The following is a 20,290-nucleotide window of genomic DNA, read 5'->3' on the forward strand; positions in this document are numbered from 1 at the left end:
AGGTGGATAATAACGAGAGGACTAGGTATTGAGTCATGCTTTAAAGTAAGGTTATTGTGGCCTACTCGGTGCTTGTGTGATGAGGGGATTAGTCTCAGATTACTGTGTGGGCTTTCAGGACCAAAGGCCTTCATGCAAATCAGGGGTTATGAATTCTGTACCTGCAACTGTGCCCCCCCATAACAGTTACTGTCACCCCCTTCCTGGATACCAGTTACTGCCACCCCCCTCCCCAATAGTATGTGGCCATCATCTCGCTATGCTGATGGTATGTGGTTTTTAATCATGATGATCGGGCAATAAACACGCCTCACACCAAGCTGGGGTAAAAGGCCGCTTTATTCGACAGGTAGGCAGAATAAAATATGCATACAACTTATACATAAACATTATTATGAACTAACACCCCATGTTCCTAAGCCCTGACCCCTTAACCACTAGTTCCCCCCCTTGTACCTCCTACGTCCTTCCCCAAGTGCCTAACTCAGTCTCCTGCCTACCTGTTGTCTCCAACTCCTCCCCCCCCTGCATCCCTATGTGGCAACCTGATCGTAATGCCCCCAACCCCTTCCTGCCTGTCTTACTTTCCTCCCAATCTGCCACCAGGAAAAACCCCATCACGGGCGTTTTTCCTGTCTCCCCAAGGCGAAAAAAACTTGCGGCCTAATAAGCAATGTAAATGAAAGAAACACTGTCGCCAAACAGAGTACAATTTATTACAAGTACATGTACCAAATAGCCTGAAAAACCAGGAAAACCTTAGAAAAAACACACTGTCGCTGTAACAGGGAGAAAAGTTGAAACCTGAAAATGAAAAGAAGGGGGAAACTGGGGCGGAGATGGGGAGAGAGGGAATAAAAGGCTTTAGTGTACAATGAACCAGAAAAAACGAGGAAGAATGTATCAAAAAACAGTTACACCTAAGAAATGATGAAACAACGTGAAAACACTGTCGCTGTAACAGTCTACAGTTCATCAGCACCATGGGTTAATACCCAACAAGCCGGCCAGTATGTCTTCGATATTTAGCAGATACATTTCATTTCCTAAAAAAGATAAATGCACCCCATCATGCCGGAAAAAGTAAAAGTCCATGGAAGTGACCGCCTCATGTACCAGCCAGGCAATTTTGTGAAAGGTGCAAAAACGCTGCATCTCCCGGTTGACTTTTCGTCGTGCCCTTTCAACGGCAGTGTAGCTCCCAGCACCAATCCAGATGTGGCGCGGCATGAGAGCCGTTAAAACGAGTTCAGTGTGTGGCCAACTTTTCATGAAAATTTCCAAATCGTGTTTCATTTCAATCATGAGACCCAGCCCCGAAAGTTGAACAAGATCATTTTCCCCCAAGTGCAGTAATAAAATGTCAGGCATATTGTCCCTATCAAATTCTCCCATCAAAGGCAGAAATTGCCCCCACCTCATACCACTCTGTCCCCGCCAAGAAAGAGCCACTGCCGTTGAAGAGAAACCGAGATTCCTCCCGAAATGGCATTTGTCCGCTTGAGTGGCTGCCCACTTAATAAAGGAATGCCCAATGAGCCACACCTGCTTGCACTTGAACCGCAAACCTGCAAAGAAAACACAATTAGCTTGCGAAATCAACTTAAATGTTCCAAACCTCTAATATAACGTAAAAAGCAATCTGAAGACAATCTCCCCAAATGTTTGATATCCCCAACAGAAAAATCCCACCTAGCAGCTTCAGAGGCCGCCCCAATGCGAAAGCAATGGGTTCCAAAATGTTGTGGGTTCATACCAATGTGTCCCAATGCCTTCCTACAAATAGTCAATAACTGTGGAGCTGTAAGGCGGGACCCATTAACGTGCCGAAAAACAAATAAAGAGGTTGCCCCACCCACTCCTAAAAATGCAGACCAGGCCTGTAAAGGGCATAACAGACCGTCAATAGCCTGCAACGTGACCACAGCACCCTTGCCAGTTTGGTCAGTCTTTGATTGCTCTAGAAAAATTTCAATATGGGAAGCAAATCTAGAAACATTAGAAACCTTTAAATATCCTTGTGTGGCAGAGCCCAAAAGATCCGATACTCTAAAGGCTCCAAAGAAAAGCTAAACCATGCACAATTTAACCAAGTGCAACTCAAAAACAGAAAAGCAAATATAGGGTAATACTGAAAGGAGTCTAGCCAGTAGCTTCAGGGAAATGGGCTCCCTATAACGTGCCACCCTTTTCTTGGTTTTCGCCCAACCATTTCTTAGCCCCAAAAAGCCTTCCCATAAAAAGCTATTCCTGCCAATTTCCCAGCAATGGTTGTAGGGGAAATATTTTTGTGAATGTTAAGCATGATAAAATGTACCACATCCTCTCTACGCTGTTGACAACCCAACCCAGTACAAAGTCTGAAAACAGCACCTGACCCTAAAAATTCCAGCCATGCTCTTCGGTAAGCCAATTTGGTGCTCTGCGCTAATGAATTTTCGATGAGCTGAGAAGCCGTCAGCTCCCCAAACTCCAAAGATCGCAGGGAAAAGGGGTCTTGTTAAAATCCGCTCCGGGCGCCAAACCACGGAATCTCTCCAACTGAAAACGAGATAGTGCATCCGCAATGTCATTAGAAGAACCTGCAATATGCTAAGCCTTAAAGACAATGTTAAATGTTAAGCATCCTAACATGAAAATCTGCAGCAGTTTTAACACATGTTTGTCTTTAGCTTTCTGTCCATTAACTAGATCCACCACTGTCTTGTTATCCACATTGAATAAAACTGTCTTGTTAGCCAAATAAGAACCCCAAACTTTGAGTGCAACAATGAGTGGAAAAAATTCCAAAAATGCTATGCTCTTTTTCTGTCTTAACCAACTTGCAGGCCACCATTCAGCACACCATTTTCCATCCCAAAAAAGACTGAAACCATGAGCACCGGAGGCGTTGGAAAAGAGCTGTAACTGCCAACAAAATTCTTCATCCAGTGACCAAAGGGAAATTCCATTGAAATCAGCCAAAAAGATGGACCAAACTTCTAAGTCAGCTCTCATATGTGCCGTCACCCGAAGTCTGTGATGCAGAAGGTGTAAACCAGACATCGAGAAACCCAACCTCCTGCAAAAGGTCCTACCAGCGCTCATGACTTTACAAGCAAAATTAAGATGACCCAACAAAGACTGCGCCTCTGATAATGTCAACTTCTGTGCTGAGCGTGCGTGTACTAAAAGGCTAGTAAGTTCAGAAATCTTTTTACTGGGCAAACGTGCTTGCATAGTAATGGTATCAATCTCTATGCCCAAATAAGTAAGACAACAAGACGGGCCTTCAGTTTTGTCTTCAGCTAATGGGACTCCCAGCGTGTGAGCAAAAACTTTGAAATCAGACAAAGCAGCTGCGCACTGGTGTGAATTGGCAGCCCCCAAAAACAGAAAATCATCCAAATAGTGTGTGACACCTGAGTGACCTGTCTAAAAAGCAAAACACTATTGCAAACAAGAGCTAAAGGCTTCAAAAAGCTTACAGGAGATGGCACAACCCATGGGAAGAGTTTTGTCAACATAGTATTTTCCTTCAAAAAATATGCCAATCAATGAAAAATCAGAAGGATGTATTGGTAGTAACCGAAAAGCAGATTTTATGTCACACTTCGCCAACAGTGACCCCACACCCATATCCTTGACCATGAGCAGGGCAGCATCTACAGATTCAAAATGAACCAAGGAATCCTCTTTGGCAATGAAATCATTCACAGAACAACCTGGCGGCCAGGATAAGTGTTGGATCATCCTGAACTCCCCTTTCGCTTTCTTTGGGACCACCCCTACTGGAGAAACAATTAAGTTGTCTAAAGGGCAATGATCAAAAGGTCCCACCATTCTCCCTTCACGGACCTCAGCTAACAACTTTGCTTGGACCACATGGGGAAAAGTCTGCGCTGATTTCAAATTCTGTGCAAATCTGGGATGTCGCGGACCTTGATACCCCAGCCTGAAGCCCTCCCGGAAACCCCAATACAGTAAATTAGCATTGTGGGAGTCTGGATACCACTGTAAGAAATCACATAGAATGTCCACCATGATGGGAGTAAAAGCCTTTGTTACCAAACTGTGATGGAAATCCTCTCCCTCTACCTTGGAAAGAGGGACCCCATTGTCCTTGTTCCCCAAAACATTGCAAAACTGCGTATTTCCCCCCACACCTGGAGCATTCATGCTTGTATTTACAGGGGTTTCTGGTGCAATATCCTTTGTTAAAGTTCCAGCAGGCACCGGAAGGAGGTATGGACTGTCTGTTCCAGGAACCCACCCCCCCAAGGGTGAGTCGGGCCTGAAAAGGCCTATAAGCTACTGCTAAGCCGCTGGCCGTGTGTAAAGACGGAGGCGGCCTTTGAGGGTACATCCATTGAACCCAGAGTTCATTGTCCACCTCCCCCCAAGGTTTGTGTGGCATCAGCGTGAGATGAGCCCTGAATTCTTCATCATAATGAAGCCAAGCATAACCCCCAAACTCATTAGCAGCTTTCCGAATTGTATCCATGTATTTAAAAAGGGAAACCGCCCTGTCAGGGAATTGCTCACAATATACACTAGCAAATATGAAAAAGGCATAAGTCCATGAATCTATGTTAGTAGGAACCCTGGGCCGCCTTGACAATTCCCACGCTTCTTCTTTGGAGCCCTCTTTAGCTTGAATGTCCCTGTGCAACAATTTAAAAATGTCCATAAAATCCCCAGACCAAATCTTTTCTTTGGTAGCCTTGCTCAAATGGGCAGCTAAAGCCATAGCCACCCCCATGTAAGGCAATCTCTTGAAAATAACCCGTTTAGCCTCCGAAACCTGTGCCGTGGCAGCTCCGGTCAGCGACAAGGTTGATACAGTATCAGAAACAGTACCCCTCTGATCAGGAATTTGAGACAAAGGCACAAGTCCCTCTCCAACTGCACCCCCAAAACCCACCAACCTGGAGCGTTTAGGCAATGGACAAGGAAGCTCACCTTTTGGATTGAGGGCTGGTGCCGCGAAAAGTTGGTCCATTCTGGAGCGCTGAGTAGGTGCTGAAGGACGTGCTTGTGCGCTACCCCACTTGACATTCTGTGAGTGAGACAGACTAGAAACAACTTTAGTAACCCCCCCTTCCCAACATCCCGTGACCTAAGGACCTCATTGTCAGTAGAATCCAGGATTTCCCCCTCATCCAAAGAAACATTATCGCATTCCCCAAGAAAAGCAGGAACAGACCCACTAAAACTGGGTAACTGACCGTCCCCTATCCCACAATCATATTCTGACCAATTGATAGCATCATTAGAAATGGCTGTGCTTGTGGAGTCCAAAGGAGAAGGAAAAGCCGCCTGAACTTTCCTCTGTTGTGAATTTCGGACGTTGCCGGACGCTTGAAGCCGGTTCGCCAACACCTCACTGCCCTCTCTCTAGTTTGGCAGAGTTGATCCCTCGATGGACTGAGAAATGCTAGATTTCGCAGCCGTACCCCTACAAACGCCGTGAAAATACGAGAGCCTATCCTTATCCACAATATCCTGGGGGATCCAGACCCACTCACCAGGCTGACCCGGCGGAGCGCTGCAAGAAACCTGCCTGTCAAATATAGGTGGAGGCTTAGTGCTAGGAAAAGGAAATGTAGCACCAGACAAAGACTGACCATGTGGCACAAAAGACAACTTTGCTCTGAGTGGGTGTCCTGAAACGTCTTGTGAAGGCATGGTATGTGAAGCCTCGTGCTCCAAAAAGAAATTCCCCTGCGCACTCGCTATCATAGGTGACAAACCCCTGTCCTGAGTTGAAACAGGAGAAAAAACAGAGTCGACCTTGTTAATAGGGTCACAAACACCAATATGCTCATGAACAGTACTAGACATGGGAGCTAAAACACAACCATTCTTACCATGCCTACTATGTATAGCCCTTTGTGCAAGAAGTGCCTTCTTAAGAGGCGCCCTCTTCGTAACCTTGTCCTTATTTACAACAGCCTTTGCTTTTGAAATGGCCACCTTTTCTACTGTACCCACGGGCTGCCTCCCTTGTTTGCCCTTCTGTGGTGCCCTGACAGGCACTGGTACTGCCCTTATAGCGCCACCCTGCGAACCAACAACATTACCACTGTCAAGCAATACAGCACAAGGAAGCTCACCTCTGTCAGAAGCAGCCGGCGAGCAGTCACTGGAATAGCATGCGACCACCGCCGCAGAAACACCTCCTGCCGCCTGACACTGTGTCTTCTCAAGGCCAACCCACGCTTGTGAAAGGGTACCTGGCACTATTAGGTCCGCTCTGCCTGCTGCTGCAATAACATGAAGGGCTTCTCTCACTGCCTCTGAAGCCTCCATGCTCTGTCACCACGCCCTGCCACAAAGAGGTAACTAAAACTCACAAACGTGAGCAAGAAAACCAAAGGGCAATAAAACACTTCTAAACGGCAAAAAACGCGACTAAAAACGCCCTTCACACCTCAGGAAAAATCCTCCCATGTGAAGAGACGCTCGCGCTGCCTCCCTAATGAGCGCCAACTGTCACAACAAGCTGCGCGCGTTACCGGCAAGGGGAAGGGGCGTACCACTGCCCGAAATATCCCGGGGGTGAACACGCTGCGCGTGTCACCCCCAGCAGCCCATTGTCACTGTGACAATCTCTGCCTCTGGCACCCTTTCATCCTTCATAATCCTGGCATTGTACTTCTGAAACCTGCAGTTGTGCCGGAGATACATTGGCAATAGCAACCATAACAACTGGAATGGTGGTGCAGACCCGATCAAGGCTATAAGGACAGGCCTGCGTCTGAGGCCTATGTGGCAGTGCCAGGCACAACATGCCTGGCACTTGTGAGTGGACTACAAGGAGCTGGTGGGACCGTTAGAAGGCCTAGTGGCTAGATGTGCTGGTGGAGGTGACTGTGTGCGAGAACTCCCATCTGGGGGACAAGACGTGCAGAGCCCAGGAGCAAACATAAAAAGGAACCCTGCCTGCCAGTGCGGGAACCCGGTCAGGAGCAATAATAGCCGTTATCTGCAGCACTGTCCCGCCTAAACCTCGGGTGGATGGATGGAGGCATGTGACTCTCATGAGTAAAATTTTTTATTTATTGCAGCCAGCCACGCCACGCCCCGCGACTGGTGCGCAAGCCGCAGTCCCCACCTCACTCTGCTCTCACTGAAACTGGAAAAATGTATCTTCACGGTCTCCATTACACAGAACCGGGCCGGGTCTATATTAACTTTAGTTTTTAATCCCAGACCGCCCTGCCCATGATAATGCATACTTCTCTCTCTCCCACATTCCACCAGACTGTTTGGAACCAACATACGCACCTGCGCGGGCCCCAGAAGACAGGGCAAACAGTCTCTCAATCGTCTCTGGCCTGGGATGCTCCTCGCCTCACCAGTCATGCGCACTTTTAATTGCCGAGCCGCAATGCGCATGACAATGGTTAGTCACACACCTGCCCCACCCTAAGACCCGCAGACGTGGCAGCAGAGACATCTGCACGCTGCGAAGAGTGCACATTACCATTTTTAAATTTTAGGGTTTACCATTTAATTTATGAAGACAAGTCTAGAGGCTTGAGCGAGCGTAAGTTTGTTACATAACTGGCTGCTAGTGCTACCTATTAATTGATTACCATCACGCCGGATGTGTAGGGCTGGCTGGAGCACAACCCCCCCTTTAATTTATGAAGTCTAGAGCGAGCGTATCGTAACGTAAGTTACATAACCACTACCTATTAATTAATTACCTATTAAAAACGGTCAAAGATGTGTATTGTGTAGTGCTTACTGGCTTTTTGCTGAGGGGGCCCCCGGAGAGCGCCCCCCCCCCCCCCGCAACGCAGGGGCTGCAGGGGCCTGTGTTAAAAGTCAAAAGGAAACATAGCACAAGGGAGCAATAAACATGGAAATACCATAAACTCCCCTTTTGAACAATAAACTAATAGAGAACATAGTCATGTAACCTAGAAGGTGGTTTGAGGATACGTTGAGAGTGAGAAGACACATTTTCCAGGCTTGTTACTTTTTGCATGACAGAAGCAACCAAACCATCATCAAAACTTTAAGAAATGGATGTCAGCACTTTGAGGAGTGTAGTTTTGGTTAGAGCATTTGTTCGAAGGACAGAATACATTCTTACAGCTTGGCTCGAGATCATAGCTCAAAGAGGAATCTTCAACACCTTCTCTATCAGCAGGGATACGATTGAAAAAATCAACTTGTTGTTTACTCAAACAAATAACATTGTCCTTGTTCCACCAACCTTTCCCTTCAAGTAAAACAGAAGGTTTGCTGACCCTTAGAATGCTTACAGGAAGAGACATTTGGACTGCCCTTTGGAGAGTGTACATGGTTTTTTAATCAGCACCCAATAATTGAAGGCAAAATGAGATCATTTTTGACCTTATGTTTATTGTCATGTAGTAGTTTTTTTGTCAACTGTTTTGGGGCCACTCTGTTTCTGACCAATTGGGCATTGCTCTCTAAATTCCTACTTTGAAGCAAGTCTTGATCCACAGAATACTTTTGAAACCAATCAGACATAAGACTAGAGTTTGGTTCCCTCCCTCTGAGAGCTTTGAATGGAGTAACTCCAGGGGTGGAGCGGGGAGAAATAATGTAAGCTCAAACCTTTTCTTGCAAGAAATCTGCTACACAGATGTTAGCTGCCAAAGCAGTTTGGATGCCCTCTTTGAGAAATCTATTAGCCCTTTCAACAAATCCATTTGAAGTCGGACTATAGAGTGAAACTTATAAATGTTTTACACCAAATTTCTTCAGAAAGGCCTCCATCTGTTTGGAAACAAAATGCAAACCATTGTTGGTGAAAATTGCACATGGAGGCCTCTCTACCTTAAAAATGTTTTCAAGAAAATGAATCACAGAAGAGGTGTTTGCTGTCTCGACAAAAGAATTATAAATCCATTTCGAGAAGTAGTCAATGGCTACCAACAAATACCTCATCTCACCAGGAAGCATGGAAAAAGGCCCAGCAAAATCCATTGGAATTTGTTCCCAAGGTCTAGCAGGAAAAAGAACAGGATGTAATAGTTTCTTGGCCATCTTCCAGTGCTTGTTGGACACTACACATTGAGGATAGTACTCTATTACAGTGACTACCTGAGAGTCCGTTCCTAGCCACCCAAACATTTGCCTCAACTTCTTGGAAGTGGCCGAAATCCCCAAGTGTCCCTTGTGAACTATATTGATGATCTTGGGTCTGAGTTTGGTGGGGGTAACAAAAAGACCTATCCTGGTACACATACTACCCTCAAAAGATAACTCTTTGGAAACCTGATTGTAACATCTCATTTCAGTGGAAAGATTTTTTTCAGAGGGCCATCTATATTATATATATTTTGTATAGTTCTCAACTTTTACAAAACTAAAATTTTCTACCATAGCTTCTTCCCACTCTTGTTGGGAAATGGATCCATGGCAAGGGAATACAGCATCCACAAGTTCAACCACACATTCATGCGAATCCCCACTTGAACCCAAAGGCAGCCAAGACAGACAGTCAGCTTGGACATTTTCCCCTCCTTTGATGTATTTAACCACCAAATCATACTCTTGAAGTTTGGACAACAAACAAACCAGGCAAGCAGAGGCCTGGCCCAAACCATTACCTACCAACAAGAATACTAATGGCTTGTAGTCGGTGAAAATTTCACGCAAGTTACCCCAAATGTAGGATTTAAATTTTTGCACAGCCCACACTATCGCCAATGCCTCTCTCTCAATGGTGCTATAGTTAGTTTCAGCACTTGACAACGCCCTAGAAGCAAAAGCAAAAGTATTCTCTTGGCCATTAAACCACTGTCCAAAAAAGCACCTTGTCCCTTGAAATGGGCATCAACCATGATGAACGGTTTGCCTGTGGAAACAAAAGGTTGTAAGTCAGGGGCATTGACCACCAATATTGTTAGAGTTCTTCAAAAATGTCATTAACAGTTTCTGTCTAAATTAATGTGGCTCCTTTTCTCAATATAGATCGCAACAGTTGAAATGTGAGAGCATACCCAGGATCAAATCTGGCATAATATTAGCATAGTCCCAAATATGAATGCAATTCATCTTCATCAGAGGGAACAGGGGCTTTCTGAATAGTCTCCACATTACAAAATGTTAGGTTTAATGCTCTTACTAGAGATGAGATGGCCCAAATACTCCACTTCTGCATCAAGAGTTTACAATTACTAGGTTTGACTGGCATCTCTCTGTCTTGAAGAATGCTTAATGCCTTGTGCAAAGTTAGCACATGTTGTTCCTCAGTTTCTGTGTAGATAAGAATATCATCCTGAAATGCTTGCACATGCGGCATATCACCAAACAAACTATCCATTAACTTTTCAGACACACTCGCTGCTGATGTGAGCCAGAAAGGCAACCTCAAAAACTTGAAGACATCAACTGGAGTCACAAAAGGCAGTGAAATGTTGAGATTCCTCTGAAAGTTGTACTTGGTGATATGCTGTCAAGGTCAAGATATGTAATCTTACCAAGAACTTGCACAGGAACATAGACGCTGGTTCCCAACTCCCTCTCAAAGATAATCCGGAGATCTAGTACCTAGACTCCAATACTACCTTCAAGGGGGAAGGGGGAGTGGATAAAATAACAAATCAAGAAGAGACTGGTCCTGAAACTCTGGTCCTCTCTTTGCTCGTCTACTTCTTCTTCAATTCTGTAGACTGTATGAGAACCTTAAAACAATAACACAGAATAATGACACCTACTCTACTCTACTTCTATGCTTTATTATGGTTCTACTATCTTACCTACCCTAAGTTTCAAGTACTGTGCCTCTCCTCTGTGTGTATTTTAAATGCAGATTCTTATTTCTCTGCTGTTCTTATTGCTGTCTCCCAACCTTGTTCACCTGTTAAACAAAATCTCTTTAGTCACTACCTTCTGTCAAGCCAACCTTTCATATATGTCTATATGAAAATGTGTACTGAGACTTTCTTATTACTTACTTCTTCTATGGGAGGATATATTCTCGATATTATCTTCACTTGAGCTTTTCCTAGTACTCTGTTATTCCTACTATTGTTTTAATATTCAACCATTTTATCTTCTAATAATGTTTTATGTGGTACAATAACATTCCTTTTGTCCTTCTTACTTTCTTTATCCTTACAGGTCAAGCCTTAGTCACTAACACAGGTAAGCTATATTTACGCTATTTAACTATTTAATATTTCCTTATTCACATCTTGCTTTTCACTCGACATTTCTATGTATCATTTTCACATGTTGTCTTCTTATTATTGTCCCTTAGGTGGCGCTGTGGTAGCAGGAATGCCGAGTTGAAGCTGCTTACTGGAAATAAAAACTGCTCGAAGGTAAGGAGCGACGCTCAACTTCTTCGTGGTTTTTTCTTGTATTTCTCTCGTGTTTCTATGAATGTCAAAAGGAGTTATAGCCCTAACTACTCCCGACAAAGGTATAGGGCGGAAAACCGTACAACTTCCCGATGTTTTGAACTGTCTAACTGTATTTACTCTGGAACTCTGATTTCTAGATGCGTACTGGGAATTCGCCTCAGAGAAGTGCGTGTTTATCACAGAGCGTGCGCTTCACCTAGCCTCCTAACACCTGTGGGGAAAAGACTGGACCGCCGCTATGAGATTGGAAGCAGCAGCCATCTTTGAATTCCTTTGCCAATTCAATACTGTCCAATGATTGCTCTTAGGTTGTCTTTTCACCTTTTGGCAATATTCTTTTTTTAGTATTGCGCCTACAATTGTCATGTCAGCATTCAGAGGTCTGACATATGCAGAGTCCAAGACAATTATAGAAAAGAAAATGGAAGAGGCAATGTTAGCCAACATCTCATGAATATATGGCAAGGGGTGACAATCCAAAACTATGTTATGGTTAAGGGACCTCAAGTCCACACACAGCCTGACATCCCCGGTCCTTTTCTTTGTCTAAACAATGGGAGAACCCCACTCAGAAGCATCAATAGGTGCTTTAATGTTCTCTTACTTGAGTTTATTCAATAAGATTTTGAGATCCTCCTTTATACTCAAAAGAACGGGTCTAACTTTATGAACCACTAGTAGGACATCTTTCTTAAATATGATGCAGTATCCAAAGTCAGACTCTGCCCCAACAACATCCTTAAAAACATTGGAATGAGCATCAAAGAAGTTAGGTATTACATTCCAATTGGTGTTCATGTAAGGCATGTCTATGGGTGGTTCTCCTAAAGTGAAGGAAGGATCTTGCCCAGGTCGTAGAATGATTCCAAGCTTTGCAAGGTCATTCCAACCCACAATATCTCTACCTTTGACAGCCATGTAGACTTTTGTGTTAATGGACCTACCCAAGCACTCCACAGAAGACCAAAGAAAACCAAGAAGATCAATGTCTTGCTCTCCAAACACTTTGGGATTGATGTCAGGAGGAAATAGAACGATCCCAGCAGGCCAAGCATTAAAGAAAGTGAGATCTGCCAAAATCGTAACATGTGCACCGGAATCGGCCATGACATGCACAAGTTTCTCATCAATACATGCATCCATAGTGGGTCCTTTGAAAATTCTCTCCGAACTGACAGATGCAACAGTGGAAAGATCCACTGTTAATAACACACTTGAAAACTTGGATGTATTATCACGCATCTCACTCTCAACATTCTCAAGATTCACACTGCTAATTCTAACTCTATTGTTGTAATTGCTTACAGGAGTAGTACTCCTGCATACTCCTTGAAAGTGACCTTGTTGCATCTTTTGCAAACAGCAGGACAAGAAGGATTGTTACTGATATGCTCTTGGAACCACATCTATAACATATTTGTTGACCACAAGTTTGTTGATTCCTGAAAGGCTTCTTATCATTGGTAAATGTATCTGAAGCAGTACACACAATATCTTCATTTACAATGGAACTTACAGAAGGCTGTGATTGCGGCGCATAATTTGACAAAACGTTTGAGGTCACCATGGACCTCTCAATACCCTTAGCCACATACAAGGGTTCTGCCAAGTGGGATTACGACATGTAAGCAAACGCTCTTGGATTTTTTGGGGAAAACAATAAAATACAAACTGGTCTTGTATATGGTTGTCAACATTTGGTCCAAATTCACATTTTGCTGCAAGTACCCTAAGGGTGGCTACATAGGCTTCAACAGACTCTTCTTGTGATTGTTTGAACATAGCAGAATTAAATCTCTCAAGTAACACACTAGATTCTTCGGAGAATTGTTTTCTCATTCTTTCCTTAGCTTCTAGATAAGGGTTCTAAGGAATACCCTCTACACCAGGTACAGGAACAGGAGGAAGGTTGTCAAATACTCTTTGCGCAGTTATGCCAAGGTGAATAAATAACACAGCCAATTTACTGGTGGGAGAAAATGTGTCAGCATCTATGGCAGCCAAATCATTTTCAATAAATCCAAGCCATTTTTCCCGTTTGACTTCCAGTCTGCCAGGCTTAGAGAGAAAAGATGGAGGTTGAATCAACCCTTGTGCAGTAGCCATTTGCAGTCAATAAAAGAATGCGAATATAAAAGATGAAGCGGTAAAATCTTAAGGAAATAAAGAAGTAAGCAATAGTTTGATGCAATAGCTGCTCCAAGAAATACTTCACACTTTCCACAGTGCAGGTACAAGTTAGTCAAAACAGAAATTGTAAATTTGCCCAAAAACTCTCACGTCGCTGGACTTGCAGAATACCCAGGAACATATAAAGCGCAGCACTACAGTATAACAGTTACACTCACCTCCGTAGTGAAATAATCATGGAAATGAGACTTTCAGCTGGCTGAAGCGGTGAAATCAGCTGAACTTGAGTTCAAAATGGCTGCACGTAAATGTGACGACCTGACGTAGCACCCGGTGAAAGAGTGGTGCTCAATTCCCTGCCTAGCAACCCCCGAAGGAACTCAGTCACAGGACGACGTCCCACTGTGACGTGATTAGCAGGGGTGGGCCAGGTGACGATTGCAGCAAAATTCCAGGCACGAGCTGCACGGAGTTCACATGCGCTGCATGCGACGACCCCAGAATTGACAGCTGGGCATAAAATAAATGGAACAGCTCACCCAATGAAGCAGGAAGTACGAGGTCAGAAGAGGAGCGTGAAATTTCCAGCGATTCAGTGATGATCGGAAGAGAAGAAAAGCAGGTGGGTGTGGCTCCGCGGTCGGAGTGTGAAAGCACAGGCAACACTACTCCTGGTACCAAAATGTGGTGGGGTAAAAGAAGAAAACTTCAAATGTCACAAGGTAGGAAAATCAACATTAACTTTATGCCTGTAAGTACAGGGACCCACAACAGCAAGCTCCCTCTCCGTCCGAGTCCAGCAAGCAACTGTCCAACAGAAGAATCGAACGTTGTGAGAGCCCGCAAACGGAGTTACAATAGCAAAATTGAAGCATTACAAAGTCAAAGGGAAAAATAGCACAGGGGAGAAATAAACATGGAATACCACACGTTACAGTGTAGGAAGAAAGGAAGAACCTGAGAATCCTGGAGAAACAATGGAGACAATCTTCATCCACCACTAATCTTTCTATTCTACGTTCAGCAAGATCAAAATACCTAAAAACACATCTTCCATGAAAAAACATCACACTTCAGAACCCTTCTCGACTCGCCAAAAACAGACCCAAAAAACTATTGTGACCTCATCAAAAATCCAAACTGCTCTCCCTCAACCATCAAGCCTGACGATTCTCCAAAGAAAGCAGCAGAATTCACCATATTCTTTTATTCACTGGTGGATCAGGTCATTTATCCTACCCCCCTAGAGGAGTGCGAATCAGTAGTAATTTGGCAGAACTTTCACATCATCTCGGAAGATGCCCTCCTCAAATGCATCCTCGAAACAAAACCCTCTAACCATTCGTTTGACCCCATCCCTAGTGACATTGCCATTGAGTTCTACACCCATTCTCTTTCCTATTGGACCAGTCTGGTTAACCTCTTCCTCAGCCAAGGCTCCCTTCCTGTTGCCCTTAAAACAGGACAGTTTACCCCACTTCTTAAAAAACCCACTGCTGATGCGAACGACCTCAACAACTTCCGCCCCATCACTGACCTCCCTTTTCTTGCGAAAATCAGAGAAAGATGTGTAGCGAAACAACTTTCCCTACATATTAAGGATAATAATCTTCTTGACAATTTCTAGTATGGTTTCACTAAAAACTGCAGTACCGAAACAGCTGTGCTGCAAGCAATCGACGATGCCCTGCATGTACTCGATTTGGGGGAGTCTTGTCTTCTGATTCTTCTAGGCCTTTCTGCAGCCTTTGACACTGTTAATCACAACACTCTCTTTAACAATCTTCAACAGAGAATGGGCTTTTAAGGCACAGTGCTTAAATGGTTTCCCTCATTCCTCTCGGACAGATCTCAAATTATCAAAATAGAGAACTGTCTTTCGTCTTCATTGGCGGTAGGTCAAGGCGACCCTCAAGGTTCTATCCTTGCACCCACTTTGTTCAATCTTTATTTGGAACCATTGGGAAATCTCCTAAGTAAATCTGTGATCCTTTACCATCTCTATGCGGATGACACTCAAATCTACCTTAAGGTGACTTCCGCACACACTATCTCAATTCTCAACTCTACTCTCATTCTATTCAAAACTGGAGGTTAGGTCTTCAACTCATTCTGAATCCTTTCAAAACTGAATTCCTCCTCCTCTCTACCTCACTCTCTCCTCCTCCTGTTCAATCTTGGATGGATCAGCTGAATGTACTCATCAATAAACCTATCATTGTCGACAGCGTAAAATCCTTTGGTGTAATACCTGACTAAAGGCTCAATCTACTCTCCCACATCAATTCCTTTGCAAAGAATGCACAATACCAACTGCGCCTTCTCTGGGGGATTCAACGTTTCTTTCCAAATCAAGACCTAAAAACCTTGGTCCAATCTCTGGTTCTCTCTACATTGGATCATTGCAATTCTCTTCTTGCTGGCCTCCCCAAATCTCACCTTTCCCTTCTTAAATCCGTTCTCCATTCAGTGACTTGTTTTGTCTTTGGGGCCAAAAGAAGTGACCACATCACACCCATTTTGTCTTCTCTTCGGTGGTTTCCGATCGAAGCAAGAGTAACCTACAAGACTGCCTGTATTACCCACAAAGCCTAGTACACTTCCTCCTCTCGATACCTGGCAATTAACTTCAAAATCTCTGGAGGCTCTAGACCTTCTCATAATGCAGACAATCTACTGCTTGAGCCCCCCACCTTCAAAAGGGAAAGATCGATGGCTCAATCCTTCTCAGGAAATAGGGTTAAAATCTGGAACTCACTTCCTCCACTACTACGTACCACCACCTCTACCTTGGACCTTCCCTTTTCGTGTCCCTCAAGGAAGTTCTTTCGATATTGTACATTTGTAATCTATGCCTGTACGATCTTCATCCTGTGTTTCTTGTGTGACTGCCATCTATTGTTTTATTCTACTTTTTCTTCTTTCTCGTTTGTTCCTGTAACATGTAACTATGTAAAATTCTACAAAAATCAAAATTAGGGAGTGAAGAGGTGGTGTTGATCAGCACCAAGGTGGACGCACCCTCCTCCCGTAAATGGTTCAGATAATCAAAAAGGTCCAACCTCAAGTAGTTAACTGTGAGTACAGATATTGTTGGCATACACAGTGTTTGTTAAAATACCCCTCACACACCAAAAGGGCCCTTGGTGTCATGCTTCATCATCGGGGTCTTCCCGTTCCGCTGCGGGACGGGGCGTGCTACCACTAGCGACTACGCTGGAGCACCTTAAATAATTGTGAGTGCTATGTGAGTTGGAGTGAGTGTAGGTAGTGAATCTAAAATGATACCTGGCTTTGTGAAAGCAAAAAACTATTTATTAGTCACAAGCTGGTGTCGTTAAAAACGGTGTAGTGGAGACTGATAGGCTTGACAATGCGCTTAATCTCCTAGTGGCTTCAACATGTTTCGAGGCAGAACGCCTCTTCGTCAGGACGGGGTCTGATCCATCTGTCACTCACTAATGTTGATTAACAGTATGTGCAATGTGTATATACAGGTGAAGATAATCTATACCTATGTGGTATGTATTAATTCCTATAGTGTTCAGTCCTATCAGTATTGCTGAATAGTGGGCTGTCACAAGCAGGGGTTAATGCCCCATGAGCCGATAGGGATGAGGGGTAAATGGAACTTCCATTAGGCCACGAATAGTTCTCGCATCCTCCCTCGTCCTCGGCTTCCGTGTTGTGTCACAAAAATGGATTGTGATTCTTTTTCTCTTACTTTTGCAGCCCTGATGATGTCCTAAGGAGGACTAAACACATTGGCTGCGTGTAACAATAAATTGTATTTTTGGATAAAAGGATTGGAATAACTGTGACATGGGATTGAATTACCAGAGAACCCACTTTTTGTGTTGGAATGTTTGAAGTTGTAATCTCCTGAACTTTCTTGCATTTGAATAAAGAAGATTTATTGATTCTTGAATTCTGACGCTCTTTCATTTTCTATAAACTGGAAAAAAAAGGACAGTGCGGTAACCAGGAGGGACTAAAAAGACTCAGTTACAATCAAAAGACACTGTTTACCATAACGAATGACGCAAACCAGTCACAATAACAGGCGGCGTCGAAACACCACTTCAGAAAGTGTATTGATTACAAGAAGCCCTCACAGAGCGAGCAGCACATGTGCTGCAAAACTAAGCGAGACCTAAAAACAGACGCACATGGGCAAAAGAGGGCAGTTGGGTCATGAGGTGAGGGCACAGAAGCATGCGGGAGACAGCAACATGCGGCACGGAGGTTGCACAGAAGCACACTTTGCTTGAGAGTGATAAGGGTGTGGTGCCTAAAGAAGGATACAATTGAGACAGCTAGTTAAAACATGCACTTACATGGAGAAAAAAAGAGTGCCCGAAAAATAAGCTCTCATAGAAGAACCAAAGGAGAAAATCAGAGAGGTGGTAAAGAGGCTATGATCCACGGGAGAGGCATAGACATACTGCATGGGCTAAAACACATAGGGGCAGATTTACAAGCCCCTTGCGACATCTTTACCACACTGTTGCGTCACTTCTGTGATGCAGCGGCGTCGTAAACAATGTGCCTCTATGCAACAGATTTAAAACCTGATGCATCTAGTGAGATGCGTCACGTTGTAAACCCCTGCGCTACATTATACCTGCATCCGGTATAATGATGTATGCAGGGTGGGCGTTCTGTCGCAAGGAAGCCCCGTAAAAGTGATGCAGTGAAATCTACAAGATTTCACTGAGTCACTTTTACGTCCCGCTGCGTCAAAACCTTATGCCTGCTTGTAGCAGGCGTAAGGGGTGACGCAGCACAATAAGTATAGGTCGCCCCTGAGCATTGATGGAGGTGTGTCGTGCTTGCGACACGACTCCAGCAATGTGCTGCCCTTCATACATAAGGTGCGACACGCATCTGACTATCCTTGCGCCACTGTGCGTCGCATTGTAAATGTGACACATCAGTGGAGGCGCAAGGGAATTCCTACATGTCGTATCTTTACTGGTACATCCCTGCTAATATGCAGGGATGGCCAGTCCTTGTAAATCTGCCCCTTAGAGCCACCAAACAGAAAATAAGCACCTGTAACCACAAAATCAATGTCAAGAAATGACCAGAATGCATTCTTAGATAAACTTTCAGCATGTCCCCAGTATTTGTTTGCAACAGGTAGGCTTTGACATAAATACCGTGCCCCAGTACTGGCTCTAGCCCATGAGGGGAGTGCCCAGTGGTAAAACAAGCATTTGCAATGCAATCGGTCTCGCCTTTAGGACCTTAAAAGTGTTTAGCCATGCAGCACATTATCCTAGGTGTTATATCTTCTGTTTTCATTTAGCCTTACACAATGCCCTGTACGTGAAACACTATTTGGAACTTGGAAGCAATGCACTGAAGCAACACATTTTAATACTCCTTCATTACCTCATAACGGTAGTATCCAAATACGATAATAAAATGCCATGTTTTAAGCGGCCGAGGCTATTGATAATTTGTACAGTATGGGAGTAGAGACATAAAACAAGGTGAATATGTGGTTTACTGCCCAAGTTGTGAACTATAGAACCACTATATTTATATTAAAAAACACGCCTACATAAAAGCATTCTTCCTAATTCTCAAATGCCTTTAGGACCTTAAAAGCATTTAAAAGCTGCTGACAATGGACACGGGCGCCATTGTTAAAGTGTGGCAATCTGGGGTTGTTGAAAAAATAAAACGATGTCTAAAAGTTGATTTTGACCAGCCCCAGAACAAATGAAAAGCGCGTGCCGCCATTAAAAATGTTTGCATTTGCATTGAAGTTCTCTCGGTGGAACCCTCCGCTCGTTTTCTCTGTTTTAGCTGGTGCAGCCCTGTCCTTTTGCATTCAGTGGTGTCTCACTGGCACATTAAATGACAAATGCATGTTTCTCAGTTTCTTAAATTCCATAGTAAATTAGCAATCTTCAGAGAATGTGGCAAATGCATTCATGCCATTGTAACAGTGCTAAATATAAAACCGAGCCAATGCAGAGTGAATGGTGGATGAGGAGAGCTGCCACTGGCTGTGTACACAAACATGCCCAGACAGGGAGTTTCTCCCCAGCAGGTGGCAGTCAAACAATCACATTGATCTAGCAGATTGCCTGGTTTGTGTATACACCCTGTGAAGACCAGTGCGGGGGGAAGCTTTTACAATTTTGCCAGCGGGGGCTGAAAAGCGATCACCTCTAAACCATCAGGTCTCCCCCTCCACCTTCCCCTCCTAATAATTCTAAGTTCTAACCCTGGGCGTTGTTTGGATAGTCGTGCTACGTGTAACTACGCGAACTTGCACTTGCGCTTCGTGAGATACGCAAGAGTGCATAGTTGCTTGTCCCGCTCGTTCGCGATGCATTTTTTCTTGCTCGCCAACTCATATTTGGTGTTCGATTGTCTGTTTGCGTACTCGGGGATAGTATCTTGCGAACTTACCCATGCGGTTGCCTAGGGGCGCGGCCATCTTGTTTTTCACTAGTCCTGCCCATTCGTGATGCCTTATTTCCTGTTCCGGGTCACGTATAGTGTGTTCGCGATGCGCATTTCATGTTCGGAAACGCGTTATACATGTTTGCGATGCTTTTTGCATGCTCGCAGGGCAATATTGCGGGATCTTACCCATGCAGTCGCAACAGGCGCGGCCATCTTGTTTTTTCACTGTCTGCTATGGTTCTGGGGCCTGCTTATCTATTCTCCCTCCATCTTTGCCATCCTTAGGTTTTTACACTGTTTTTCTGATCTTTTTTATTTATTATCTATCACTCTCTGTCCCTAAGTCTATATTTAGCATTTTATTTCTACTTTTACTCCCTTTTTTTCACTTTTCTACT

The sequence above is a fragment of the Lissotriton helveticus genome, chromosome 5_1, assembly GCF_964261635.1.
Source record: "Lissotriton helveticus chromosome 5_1, aLisHel1.1, whole genome shotgun sequence".
NCBI lineage: Eukaryota > Metazoa > Chordata > Amphibia > Caudata > Salamandridae > Lissotriton > Lissotriton helveticus.